Here is a 15,118-nt window from a genome sequence, read left to right as displayed (position 1 = left end):
AGGCAATCCACTCACCTCAGCCTCCCAAAGGTGTAGGATTATAGGCTGAGCCACCGAGCCTGGCTATTTTGCCCACTTTGTAATGGGCTGTTTGTTTTTTCCTTTTCAGCGCATTTAAGTTCCTTGTAGATCCTAGATGTTAGGCCTTTGTCAGACATAGAGTTGGCAAATATTTTTTCCCAGTCTGTGGGCTGTCTCCCAGCTCTCTTGATGGGTTCTTTGTCTTTGCAGAAGCTTGTCAGATTGATGAGGTCTCACTTGTTTATCTTCTCTCTTACGGCATGGGGACTTTGGGTTTTGATCAGGAATTGGTTGCCAGTTCCAATTTCCATGAGGGTGTCTCTTGCATTTTTTAATGTTCTTATAGTTTGAGGCTTTCTGTTTAGATCTTTGATCCATTTAGAGTTGATTTTTGTGTATGGTGATAGGTAGGGATCTTGTTTTAATCTTCTGTATGTGGTCAGTCAGTTTTCTCAGCACCATTTACTGACTAGGTTCTCCTCTCCCCAGTGGCTAATGGTGGAGGCTTTGTTGAAGATGAGTTGGTTGAGAAATTGAGGTTTTGCTTCTGGAATCTCTGTCTTGTTCCATTGGTCTATATACCTGTTCTTGTACCAATATCAGGCTGTTTTGATTATTGTAGTTTTATAATGAAATTTAAAGTCTGGGAGTGTGATACCAATTTTTTTTTTGCTGAGGATTGTTTTGACTATTTGTGGTCATTTATGCTTCCACATGAATTCCTGTATTGTTTCCAGATCTGAGAAGGATGCTGTTGGTAATTTAATGGGTATTGTGTTAAATCCTCAGATTGCCTTGGGTAGAATGGACATCTTAACAATGTTGCATCTTCCAATCCATGAGCATGGAATACTTTTCCATTTGTTTGTGTCATCTTTGATTTCTTTGAGCAGTGCTTTGTAGTTTTTGTTGTAAAGGTCTTTCATGTCTCTGATTAGGAAGATGCCAAGGTATTTCATTATTTTTGTGGCTATTGTAAATGGGATTGTGCTTTTTATTTGGGTTTCTGTTTGTTTATTGTTGGTGTACAGAAATACACCTGTCTTTTGCACATTTACTTTATACCTTTATACCTTGAGATTTTGCCAAGGTCCTTTATCAGTGCAAGGGTCTCTTGGGTTTTTGTGGTATGTCCTCTGCAAAGAGGAATAATTTGATTTCCTCTTTTCCTATTTGGATACCCCTGATCTCCTTCTCTTTTCTGATTGCTCTAGGTAGGACTTCCAATACTACGTTGAACAAGAGGGGTGAGAGCGTGCATCATTGTCTTGTTTCAGTTTTCAGGGGAAATGGTTCCAATTTCTGTCTGTTTAGTAGTATGTTGACTGTGGGTTTCTCATAGATGGCTCTTACTATTTTGAGGTATGTTCCCTGTATGCCTAGATGTTTGAGGGTTTTTATCAAGAAGGAGTGCTAGATTTTATCAAAAGCTTTTTCCACGTCTAATGATATAATCATGTGGATTTTGTTTTGACATTTGTTGATGCATTTAATTATGCTTATGGTCTTGCAAATGTTGAACCAGCCCTGTGTCCTGGAGATGAAGCCTACTTGGTCATGGTGGATGATTTTTGAGATATGTTGTTAGATCTGGTTTGCTAGGATCTTGTTGAGAATTTTAGCATCTATGTTCATCAAGGATATTGGCCTGTAGTTCTCTTTCTTTGTTGGATCTTTACCTGGTTTGGGTATCAATATGATGTTAGCTTCATAAAATGATTTGGGAAGAATTCCATCTTTCTCAATTGTCTGGAATACTTTCAGTAGGATTGGTATCAGTTCCTCCTTGTATGTTTTGTAGAATTCAGCTGGAAGGCCATCTGGTCCAGCTTTTATGTAGGTAGTTTTCTTATGACATAGTCAATTTCCTGGATTGTTATTGGTCTATTTAGGGTCTCAGTTTCTTCTTGTTTCAACCTGGGGAGGTTATGTGATATCAGAAAGTCTTCCATTCCATTTAGTTTTTCAAGTTTGTTTCCATACAAGTGTACATAGTAGTCTCTGATAATCTTTTGTATTTCTTTGGGTCAGTTGTGACTTGATCTTTGGCATTTATTTGGGCTTTTTCTCTCTTTTTCTTGGTCAGTCTGGTTAGGGGGGTCCATCAATCTTCTTTATTCTTTCAAAAAACCAGCTTTTTGTTTCGTTGTTTTTTTTTTTTGTCTTATATTTTTGTCTTCTATGTCCCAAATTTGGGCTTTTATTTTGGTGATCTGGGTTCTTCTGCTGAAGTTAGAGTTTTGGTGGTCTTGCTTTTCCAGCTTCCTTAGGTGATTTGTTAGGCTGTTAACTTGTGATCTTTCCATTTTCTTTATGTGTGTTCATAGCGATATGAATTCCCCTCTTAGTACTGATTTCATGGCATCCTGGAGGTTTTGGTAAGATGTTTCTTTGTTTTCATTTGTTTCCAGGTATCTTTCAAAATTTTGATTTCTATGTTGACCCAGGAGTTGTTTAGCATCATGCTATTTAGTGTCCATGTCTTTGTGGGTTTTGGGGGTACTTTGTTGGTGATGATATTTATTTTTATTCCACTGTGGTCTGAGAAGGTGTATGGGTGTATTTCAATCTTATGGAATTTGTTTATGCTTGATTTATGACCAAGAATGTGGTTGATCTTAGAGTTCATTCCATGTGGTATTGAGTAGAATGTATATTCCATGGTTGTTGAGTGGAGTGTTTTGTAGGTATCAACTAAGTTCATTTGGTCAAGCATCACATTGAGGTTCTGGATCTTCTTGTTGACATTTTTTCTTGATGATCTTTCTAGGGTTGTTAGTGGGGTATTTGAGTACCCAGTTATGATAGTGTTAGAGTCAATATCTTTTTTTAGTTTACCTAGAAGCTGCTTTATGAAAGTTGATGCTCCTATGTTGGGTGCATATATGTTTAGGATGGATATTTCTTGTTGATGGATTGAATCTTTTATCATTATGTAGTGGCCTTCCATATCTTTTTAAATTTTTGATAGCTTAAAGGGTATTTTGTCTGATATTAAGGTCGTGATTCCTGCTTTCTTTTCTGTTCACCTGAAATTTTGTTTCCTATACTCTTACTTTGAGTCTGTGAGTGTCCTTTCTGGTGAGATCAGTCTCCTGGAGACAATATATTGCTACCTCATGATATTTTATCCAATTTGCCATTCTATGTCTTTTCAGTTGTGCATTTAATCCATTCACATTCAGGCTAATTATTGAGTTGTGAGAGTTTATCCCTGCCTGTCATGAGGTTTTTAAAGAGCTTGTTGTTGTTGTTGCTGTTTGTTTATTGTCTTTCTTTTGATTTTTGGGTTGATTCATGTGTGTTTTCAATCTTTTTCCTGCATTCTTTTGAAGGAAATTGTCATTATTTTGTGTTTAATACTTTCTTAAGTGTTTTTTGTAGAGCTGGTCTGAAGGCAATGTAAACTCTTAGGGATTGAATGGGAAGGATTTTAATTTTCCATCACTGATGAAGCTTAGATTAGCTGGGTAGGTAATTCCTGGTTGAAATTGTTTATCTTTGAGAACTTGAAGATTGGGCTCCAAGCTCTCCTAGCCTGAAGTGTTTCTGTAGGTAAGTCTGTTGCTATTCTAATTGGTCTTCCCTGGCAGGTAGTCTGACCTTTCTCTCTTGCTGCCCTTAGGATTTTTTCTTTTATACCTACTTTGTTTAGGCAAGTTACTATGTGTCTAGGTGTTGGTCTTCTTATTTGCTGTCTTACAGGGGTTCTCTGAATTTCTTGTGTTTGAATGATCATGTCACTGATGAGATGAGGGAAGTTTTCTTGGATAATTTCATGGAATGCTTGTTCCAGGGTGGTCTCTGTCTCTCTATCTGCCTCAACAATTCCAATTAATCTTAGGTTTGGTCTCTTGAAATAATTGCTTATCTCTTGTAGGCTTTGTTCTGTCTTTTTAAGCTTCTTTTCTATATTTTTTTTTAACAGTTTGGGTTAGTTCCATATTTTGGTCCTCAAGTTCTGAGATTCTTTCTTCTGCTTTGTTAATTCTGCTATCCATTCTTATCAGTTTGATATTTATTTCATTCACTGTTTTCTTTATTATTGCTATCTCAGTTATCAACTCCTTCATTCTTTTCTCTTGTCTCTCCTCATTTCTATTTATTCTCTCTACTAATATATTTATATCTGGGTTTTTGAGACCAGTCATTCTGGGGGCTCTTCACTGTTTGCATTCTGAAGTCTATATTCTCAGTGACTGACCTCCCAGGGGTCTGTGTGAGACCTTGATTTTTCTTCATTTGTGTAGATTTTCTTTCCTTTTTTTTTTTTTAAATCTCTTCTTTAATTCTGTTGTTCAGGGATGGGGGGTGGCTTTTACTTCTGTTTGCTCAATCTCCTATTCCTTCTTATGTAGATCCTCTGGCTTTGTTCAATTCTGAAGCTGGACGGTGGGCGAGGGGCTGTACTTTTTGCAGTTTTGAGATTTAATTGAAGGGAAAGCTGTGATTCTGAAACTATCTGCAGATCCCAGTATCCGCTGACAGGTGTTTTGGCCTCCTGGAACCCTCTTCCCACACCTTACAATCTGTCCAAGCAGTGGGGGTATGGGTTTGTCCCCTGAAAGCAAAGTGAAGTAAGAAAAAGGAAAAGAATGGAAAAAGGAAGGAGCAGAATGAAAGGAAGGTATAGAGAGAAAAGAAGAAGAGGGAAAACAGACAGGTATACCTACTGACAAATGAAAAGAGACACAGAGAAAGAAAGAAAAGATAAAACAAAACTAAAACTTACAATCATACAAACTGACAACCCCCCCTCATTGATGTACTCTTCCTCAAAAATACCAATACACAAACAGGAAGTCTAAAAAGACAGTATTAAAATGATGGAAACAAAGCAAGTATGAAAACATAATCAAAAACAGAAAGCAAGAGAGAAGAGAAAACAAAAAAAACAAACAAAAAAAGCAAAACAAACAAACAAAACTGCTCTGAGGTCATTCCTGTATCCCCACCTTCCTTTCAATTTTGGTCTCCAGTCCCTCCCCTCTGCTTTCAGTGCAAGCTGATAGAGTTGCTTTCAGCATGGGTCAGATGCCCCATGGACTACTGTGGGAAGAAGGTGGATAAGATCTGGACTCACCTGGCTTGCTGCCACTGCTGTCAAGTCTCCCACTCAGAACTGGCATGTCTGTGCCTATTCCAGCGTCAGGGTGGGGCGTTTGTCTCTCTGAGTCTGACGAGGAGATAACTTCTAGATCCCAAGTTGGAGGCTGGGTGGAGCTGGGTGAGGCAATGCAGGTCTCTGCCTGGTCCCGGGACAGAGAAAAGGGCAACCGTCTGTGTCTCCTCACCAGTGGTGGAACTCCTTTCCAGCTTTCCTCTGCCCTCTCCACAAGTCCTGGGGATTGCGCTGCTCTGCTGTCACAGGTGATTGTGTGGGCCTGGCTCTAGGTGGTGAGGATCAGCTGCTTTCCACTGTCTCTTCTCAGAAGAGTCCTGAGAACAGCAGATGATTCTGAGTGCCAGGGGCTCCAATCTCAGGGCGATGAGGGGTTGCAGTCATCTCCGGAGGAGAGCCCCAGGTACATGAACCCAAGTCTCCCTTCAGACGGACTTTCACTCACCCACCAGCACACACCCACTCATGTAGATAGTCTTTATCGACACTCACATTTGCGGAGAGTCTCACAGTCTGATCTGTTCTGTCGCCATCTTGCCGGAAATTCTGTTTTGTTTTTTTTTAAAGTAGAAGTCTCACTCTGTCATCCAGGCTAGAGTGCACATGACTCACTGCAGCCTTGATCTTCTGGGCTCAGGTGATCCTTCTGTTTCAGCCTCCTGAGTAGCTAGGACTACAGGCATGTGTCATCACGCATGGCTAATTTTAAAATTTTTTTTGAGATGATATCTCATTATGTTGCCTAGAGTGGTCTTAAATTCTTGGGTTCAAACAATCCTCCTGCTTGGCCTCCCAAAGTCTAGGATTACAAGCATCAGCCACTGTGTCAGCTCAAGTCTTCAATGGGAATATTCCAACATCCCAGAAGCCCTCTTCTTGCTCCCTCCCAATCACTATTCACTCTCTACCTCCCATGGGTAGCCACCATTCTGGCTTCTAACATCACAGATTATTTTGCTAGTTTTTAAATTTATGTAAATGGGATTATATGTCTGTATTTTGTGGCTTGCTTCTTTCATTCAATGTTATCCTTGTAGATGTAAGTATAGGTCATTTTCATTGCCATATGGTGCTCAGTTGTATAAAAATCATGAAATATTTACCCATTCTATTGTTGATGAACATTTGGATTGTTTCTAGTTTGGGCTAACAGATCTGTCTTTTGGTGCATATATGCATAATTTCTGTTGGGATGTGGTATGATGTTCCTAGTCATACAATTTCTGGGTCGTCGGCTGAGCTTTAGTAGAGGTTACCAAACATGCTTCAAGATGAATGTACCAGTTGAAGCTCCCACAGTCAGTGTATGACCATTTCTCCTTCACAGCTTTACTAATACATTCTAGAGGTATAATGGCATTTAGTTGTGGTTTTAATGTGCATTTTTCTTGATTCTCAAAGAGGTTGAGCACATTCTCATATATTTATTGACTATTTGGATCTTTTTGTAATTTGTGATTTTTGTAAAGTCAGTCAAGTCACTTGCCCATTTTTCTATGAGGTCATCTGTCTTTTTCATATTGATCTGTATTAATTCTTTTTTATTTTTATTTTTATTTTATTTTTTGAGTTGGAGTCTCACTCTGTCACCCAGACTGGAGTGCAGTGGCCGCTCCTGGCTACTGCAGCCTCGACCTGCTGGGCTCTGGTGATCCTTCTGCCTCAGCTTTTCAAGTAGCTGGAACTACAGGCACGCACTACCACACCCGGCTAATTTTTGATTTATTGTAGAGATGAGGTCTTGTCAAGTTGCCCAGGCAGGTCTCGAACCCACGGACTCAGGTAATCCACTCACCTCAGCCTCCCAAAGCACGGGATTACAGGCTGAGGCACCGAGCCCGGCCTGTATTAATTCTTTACATACTATGGATACAAGCCACATATGTTTTGCAAATATTTTTTCCAACTCTGTGACTTGTCTTTTCACTTTCTTCATGGAAAAAAATCTTAATTTTAATGTAGTTCATCTTACCAATCTGTATTGTTTTTGTGACTGGCTTCTTCTTGTGACTGTGTTGAGTCTTCTAATCCATGCACATTGCATTTTTTCCATTTATTTATATCTTCTTGAATTTATTTCATCAATATTTCTAAGTGAAATCCAAAGCACCGAAGGAAAAAAATAATAAAGAAAAAGAAGAAATCAACAAAATTGAAAACAGAAAAACATTAGGAAAAATCTATGAAACCAAAAGCTAGCTTTATGAAATATCAATACAATTAATAAACCTCTAACCAGAATAACCAAGAATAAAGAGATAAAACAAAAATTACCTACATTAGGAATGATAGAAGAGATATCACTACATAACCTAAGGCATTAAAAAATAATTAGATAATGCTACAAAAAACTCAGTGCCCATTAATTTTACAACTTACATGTAATGAACCAGTTCCTTGAAAGATACACTCGACTATAGCTCACCAACAATGAAAAAGATAATCTAAGAGGACTTACAACTACTAAAGAAGTTAAATTTATGGTCAACTATCCCCCCAAAATCTTCAGGTTCAGGTAGATTTACTGGAGAATTCTACTAAGTATTTTAAAAGTAAATAACACAAATTCTGTAAAAAAATTATCATCCAGAAAACAGAAGAGTAGAGACTACTTTCCAATTTTTTTTATTAGACCAACATCACCTGGATACCAGGAATCAGACAAAGATGTAACAAGAAAAAAGCACTATAAATAAATATTCCTAATGAACACAGACACAAAGATCCTTAACAGATTATTAGCAAATTGAATCTGGAAATATATAAAAAGTATAATACATCATGACCAAGTAGAGATAGAAGGAAACTCAACCTCCTGAGGGGCATCTAGAAACATGTTTAATCTTAGAAGTGTGAATATTTTTCATATAAGATTGAGAACAAAAAAAAAGTTTGCTTTCATTATTCCTATTCAATATTGTACTGAGAGTCCTGGCCAATGCAACAAGGTAGGAAAAAGAAATAAAAGATATCTAGATTGAATAGGAAGAAATAAAATCACTTTTATTCACTGACGACATGATTATCTACATTGAAAATACCAAGGAATCTACAAAAAAAAATCTTCTAAAACTAATAAATGATTTCAACAAGTTTGTGGGATAATGTGCAAAAGTCAATCATACTTTTATATACTAGAAATCAAAAATCACACATTACCAGACTTCAAACTTTACTATAAAGCTACAATCATCAAAAATAGCTTGGTATTAGTACAGGAACAGGCATATAGATCAATGGAATAGAATTGAGATTACAGAAGCAAAACCTCAATTTCTCAACCAACTCATCTCGACAAAGCCCCCACCACCTACCACTGGGGAGAGGAGAACCTATTCAGTAAATGGTGCTGGGAAAACTGGCTGACCACATGCAGAAGATTGAAACAGGACCCCTATCTATCCCCATGCACAAAGGTTAACTCCAAATGGATCAGAGACCTAAATGTAAAACCTCAAACCATAAGAACCTTAGAAAAGGAAGGAAATACCCTCATGGAAATCGGAACTGGCATCCAATTCCTGAACAAAACTTGAAACCCACAGGTCATAAGAGAGAAGATAGACAAGTGGGACCTTATTAAACTGACAAGCTTCTGCAAAGCCAAAGAAACCATCAAGAGAGCAGGGAGACAGCCTACAGACTGGGAAAAAGTATTTGCCAGGTCTGACAAAGGCTTAACATCCTGGATCTACAAGGAACTCAAACGTGCTGAAAAGAAAAAAACAAACAACCCCATTATAAAGTGGGCAAAAGATATGAACAGACACTTCACAAAAGAAGACATCCGAGCAGCCAACAAACACATGAAGAAATGCTCAACCTCACTAATCATCAGGGAGATGCAAACCAAAATCACACTGAGATACCACCTAACTCCAGTCAGAATGGCAATTATCAAGAACTCAAAAAATAACAGCTGCTGGAGAGGGTGTGGTGAAAAGGGAACACTTCTATGCTGTTGGTGGGAGTGTAAACTAGTGCAACCTCTGTGGAAAGCAGTGTGGCAATTCCTAAAAGCTCTAAAAATCGACCTTCCATATGACCCCGCAATCCCCCTACTGGGAATATACCCTGAAGAACTCAAATCACTCTATAAAAAAGATACCTGCACACGTATGTTTATCGCAGCGTTGTTCACAATAGAAAGAACCTGGAAACAATCATGCTGCCCATCAAAAGAGGACTGGATTAAAAAAAATGTGGTACATAGACACGATGGAATACTACGCAACCATAAAAAAGAACAAAATCATGAATTCCGCAGCAACCTGGATGGAACTAGAATCTATAATACTGAGTGACCTCTCACAGAAACAAAGATCCGAGTATCACATGTTCTCACTCATATAATGGACCTTGAACATCCAATGTAATACTATAAGAAAATGACTGACGGTACTGGGAAACTATGGGGGGGGAGGGGCAGTGGGATTAACAGTAGCAAATATCTGTCTGGGGACGGGGAAACACCTCTTATCAACAGGGTACCTGAATGAAACGTAATTGTATACCTAACCCTTAACTGTACCCCACAAAACCATAATAAAAAAATATTTTAAAAAAAGAAATAAAAAATCAGAAGTAAAAAAACATAAAAACCATCTATAAGGTTAAAAATATGAAATATGTAGGAATAAATTTGACAAAAGATGTGCAAGACTTGTAAGCTGAAAACTAAAAAACATTGCTGGAAGATTTAAGGAATGTATATCTAAGTAATGGAGGAATATACTAGGTTCATGGATTCAAAGATTTAATGCTGTTAAGGTGTCGATTTCCCCCAAATTAAACTGTAGGTTCAATGTGTCCTTAAATACAATTTTGCTAGGATTTTGGGGGGAGATAAAATTTGAAAAGCTGATTCCAGTACTTTATGACCATGTTACATACCTAGATTAGTCAAATAACTTTGAAAAGGAAGGATAAAGTAGGAGAATTTCCACTACCCAACTTCAAGACCTATTATAAAGCTACAGTAATTAAGACAGTGTAGCATTGGTATCAAGATAGGAAAAAATACATCTACAAAACAGAGTGAAGAGTCCACAAATAGATCTACATAAGAACACAGGAAAAAACCTTTGTGACTTTTCACTGGGCAAGGGTTTTTCAACTACAACACTGACAGCATGATCCATAAAATAAAAAATGGATCAATTGCATTTACAATAAAAAACTCCTGATTTTCAAAGACTGTTAAAAGAATATAAATCACATATCTGGTAAAAACAAAAAACAAAAAACTTGTATACAAATGCTATGAAATGAAGATTTGAGTCTTCTCCCCCTAGTTTTAAATGTTGAAGCCCTAACCCCCAATGTGACTGTATTTGGAGATAGGGCTTGTGAGGGGAGAAAGGTTATGTGAGGTCATAAATGTAGATCCTATCAAATAGGGCTAATGCCCCTATAAGAAGAGAAACAGATACAGAGCTATCTCTGTCCACCATGTGAGGACACCCTGAGAAGGTGGCCATCCATCTGTAAACCATGAAGAGAATGTCTCATAAATGAGGACAGGAACCAAATCAGTCAGCACTTTGGTCTTGAACTTCTCAGTCTTCATAACTGTGAGAAATACATTTCTATTGTTTAAGCCACTCAGTCTATGGTATTTTGTTATGGTAGCCTGAGAAGACTAAGACCCTGGGATAAAACAAAGAAGTTTTGAAACTCAGTAATAAGAACATCAGTAACTCAATTAACAGTGAACAACAACAACAAAATGAACAAAAGATGTGAACACTCTACCAAAGAATATATATATATATATGGCAAAGAAGTACATAAAAAAATGCTCAACATTATTAGACACTGCAAAAATGCAGATTAAAACCACACTTACTAGAATGTCTAAAATTAAAATGGCTGATTTGAAAGTCAGGGAGGATTTAATGAGCATGTGAAGCAACTAGAACTCTCACATTGTTGATAAGAATATAACATGGTACAGCTACTTTGGGAATCAGTTTGGTAGTTTTAATAAAAAGCTAAACATATACTCACCATATGACTTAGTCATTCTATTTCTAGGTATTTACCCGAGAGAAATAAAAGCACATGTACAATGTTTACATAAATGTTCACAGCTACTTTACTTGTAACAATCAATACAATGGTATACTACTCAGCACACAAAAAAGAATGAACTTTGATACATACAATAACATGGATAAATCTCAGAATAATTATGTTCAGTAAAAGAATACATGCTGTATGATTCTATTTACATAAATCTCTAAAAATGTAAACTAATTAGAATTTTCTAGAATAGAGGACCAAGGAGAGGTGGAAAGGAGACAGTACAAAAGGATGTGAAGAAACATTTGAGAGTAATAGATAGCTATCTTCATTATCTTGATTCTGGTGATGGTTTCATGTATGTATACATATGCCAAAGCGATCAAATTGAACACTTTAAATATGTGCAGTCTATTATATGTCAATTACACCTGTTTTTATAAAGGCATTGTGAGAGACAGAATCATCCCTCCTCAGTTTTGCCGTCAAAGCACAACACAGAGACTCAGAGATCAGAGGAGTGAAGCAGCTCTTTTAATCTTGTTCTTGCAAGAATGGGTGCCTCTTGGGTGAGCAGGCACACCGAGGCAGTCATAGCCAGCATGTTTATGCCTGTAAAGTGCAAGCTCCTCCCCGGTTCCCCATTGGCTGATTACTTCAGAGGTTATATCACTTTCCCGGGCAATAATTTTGTACAAATAAGGTAAAACACAAGCAGTTTCTACACAAATAAGGTAAAATACATGTTTCTGAATTCTGATTGGGTCTCAATGCCCACCAAAGGAAGTCTGCCAAAAAAGAAAGCCTACTAACAAAGGAGGAAGTAAAGTAACAGATCACCATTTTGTTTCTTACAGTCATTATTTAAAATAGCCTGGAAAATTAAATAGGTATAAATATACCAAAATATGTGCAGAATATGTATGCTAAAAGGGATACCAAAGAGAGAAGGAAATCAAAGAACTAAATAGACACAGGCATGTGCCACCAGTGGCACCTGGCTCCAAATGGTGTTTTTATTTACTTATTTATTTATTTTTTTTGCGTTGAAGTCTCACTCTGTCACCCAGACTGGAGTACAGTGGCTGCTCCCAGACACCGCAGCCTTGACCTGCTGGGCTCCGGCGATCCTTCCGCCTCAGCCTTCCGAGTAGCCAGAATTACAGCCGCGCGCTACCACGCCCAGCTGATTTTTTGATTTATTGTAGAGATGAGGTCTCACTGCCCAGGCGGGTCTTGAACCCGTGGGCTCAGGCAATCCCCTCATCTCAGCGTCCCAAAGGCGTGGGATTACAGGCTGAGCCACCGAGCCCAGCTCAAATGGTGGTTTTAATTGTTGTTTTTTTTTGAGTCTGTGTCTCACTCTGTCACCCAGGCTGGAGTATAGTGGCATGCTCAGGCTACCGCAGCCTTGACCTCCTGGTCTTGGGTGATCCTTCTGCTTCAGTCTCCCAAGTAGCTGGAACTACAGGCACACACCACCACACAACATGGTGTTTGTAAATGTTTGAATTAATTGTCAACATTTAAAATTAGATTTTACTTGAAAATTTGGATGTTGATTTCTCTTGAAATATTTTATCTAGCAACAATGGGCCCACACTTTGGCACATCTATCATGGCTGCAGCTGAGTTTCAGCCATCCCTGGGTAGATGTTCTCTGCCAGCCCAGCTATGTTTACTTACTTGTCTGCTGAATCCTGTAAATGCTCAACCACACCCAGGGTTCTAAAGTCCCAGATCTGGAAACACCCTCACTTAAAACAATGGCTGCTCAGGAATTCTTCTTCTTCTTTTTTCTTTTTTAAAGAAAAGGAAGAGTTTACTTATATACAATCTGACATCTCACCATCCAGAAATAATTGTTAACATTATTTCTTATTATGGGGTGGTGGTTATTGTAGATGTCTCTCTAGGAATATATACAGACACATGATTAGAAGCAGTCTGACAAAATGGGGTTATTTCACATAAGTCCTTTAAAATAAAATTGTTGAATTTTGCTTAAACTTAATGGCAGCAATGAAAAACCTAAGGTGAACCTTGAAACAATGGCTGAACTCCAGAGCAATGTTTCTTAAAGGTCCCCAAGCTTAAGAAAAAGATGATGAAAAACAACATGAGGAGGTGTCATTTTACTTTAAGGTTGTATCTGTCCTTGATGAGTTCAACGGGGCTCTGCGCAGGGAAAGCTGAGGACATGAGCAGTGTTGGGGTGAAGGCCTCCTGCCGGTTTTTGCTCAATAGTCTTTTACCCCTTCTACATTTATAGGCTTATCTGAATTCTCTTCTACTGAGTTTCTTTTAATTCTATATTTTATTGTATTCAATTCTTTTCATTTTTCATGACTTTTCCATTTCAAGATTTTTTTCCCCTCTGTGTGGATGCTCTGTTTTGATGTTAGCTTTTTTTCTTTTTCTTTTTTTTGAGTTGGAGTCTCACTCTGTCGCCCAGACCGGAGTGCAGTGGCCGCTCCCGGCCACCGCAGCCTCGACCTGCTGGGCTCCGGTGATCCTTCTGCCTCAGCCTTCTGAGGAGCCGGAATTACAGGCGTGTGCTACCACGCCCGGCTAATTTTTTGATTTATAGTAGAGATGAGGTCTCATCAAGTTGCCTAGGTGGGTCTCGAACCCGCGGGCTCAAGCAATCCACTCATCTCAGCCTCCCAAGGTGCGGGATTACAGGCTGAGCCACCAAGCCCGGCTAGTTTTTTCTTTTTAAGCACCATAGGCGCTGTGTTGCCTGAGTTGTTCATGGTGGAGAATGCCTGACTCTTGAATCTTGTACCTTAAGGACGACTTGAAACCTGCATGATTTTCCTTGTAACTGCAGGAGAGAGGTTTTGGCCACAGTTGAGCATCTCCTCCCCCATTTCCTCTGGTTCCTTTCCCCCCCCCCTCCTTCCCCCAACCTTTTGCACCTCCCCCACCTCCAGCACCTCTGCCCTTCCCCCACTACCATGACTTCTCCAGTTTTCTTTCCCTTCTGATAACTTTGCCTGGACTTAACAGTCAATGAGATTTTAAAAGCATGTTAATGGCTGCTATATTCCCTGAGCTCTTTCATGTTCTTGGAGATGGTTTGCCTGTTGCTTTTTTGCTCAAATGACAAATAACAAATTGAATGGTCATGACATTTCCTGTTATTTCACTGAGGTTGTAGTTGTTGTCCCCTAATCCTCTGGATGAGACTTGCTGAGGAAGAGTCTGAATCCAGCATGAGTCCATGAGTCCTCCCTTCCCTTGAAAATGCTTCTTTTCCCTCTGTAAGTGCATGAAGAATTTTCGTCATCTAACCATTATATTTCTTGATGCCTGTCATTTTGAATAGGTTTTCCTTGAACACGCTGTGTCATCTGGATATAAACATGAAGTCCTTCATCTTGAGGCAAACTTCCTGTATTATGTCTTCAGATGACTTTCTTCTTTCCTTTCCCCCTCGTATTCTTGGCCAGGCAGGAAGGAAAAAAGTGTGAGAAGTGAAAGGGCAGACTGAGAGTGGGAAGCCATTTTTCATCTTGTTCTTAAACCCTGACACAATGATGAGAAAGTAGAAGCTATGTTTTTGGAGAAATGCACACTTTAGGTAAAATTAACTTTACCGACTGTAAGGTCAGAGGTACTGGAGGGCGAGGTGGGCCTCGCCACAACAAGATGGCTCCAACCTGGACCAGGCCGGAACTAAGACCCCAGCTGCAAAGCCAGCCAGTTCCTGTTACAGCGATTCTAGCAACCCTGTTCAGCCAATCGTCAGCAGACGTGACAGTTGTCCCAACCAATGATTGCTTTCCCCAATCCCCCTCAGTTTTCTCAGCGTGCCCTTTATAAACCCATCGCCCATCTTGCTGGGCGTGACTTCTCCGGCCCACAGCTATAAGGACCGGTGAACCTCGCCCGGGATTGCGCTAATAAATTTTTTTTTGCTCCTTTGTTGCCATTTCGCCTGGTCTG

This window comes from Carlito syrichta, unplaced genomic scaffold, assembly GCF_000164805.1.
Source record: "Carlito syrichta isolate Samal-C Ts95f unplaced genomic scaffold, Tarsius_syrichta-2.0.1 Scaffold79789, whole genome shotgun sequence".
In the NCBI taxonomy this organism is placed as follows: Eukaryota; Metazoa; Chordata; class Mammalia; order Primates; family Tarsiidae; genus Carlito; species Carlito syrichta.
The sequence above is the reverse complement of the archived record's forward strand: the minus strand, read 5'-3'. Positions refer to the sequence as shown.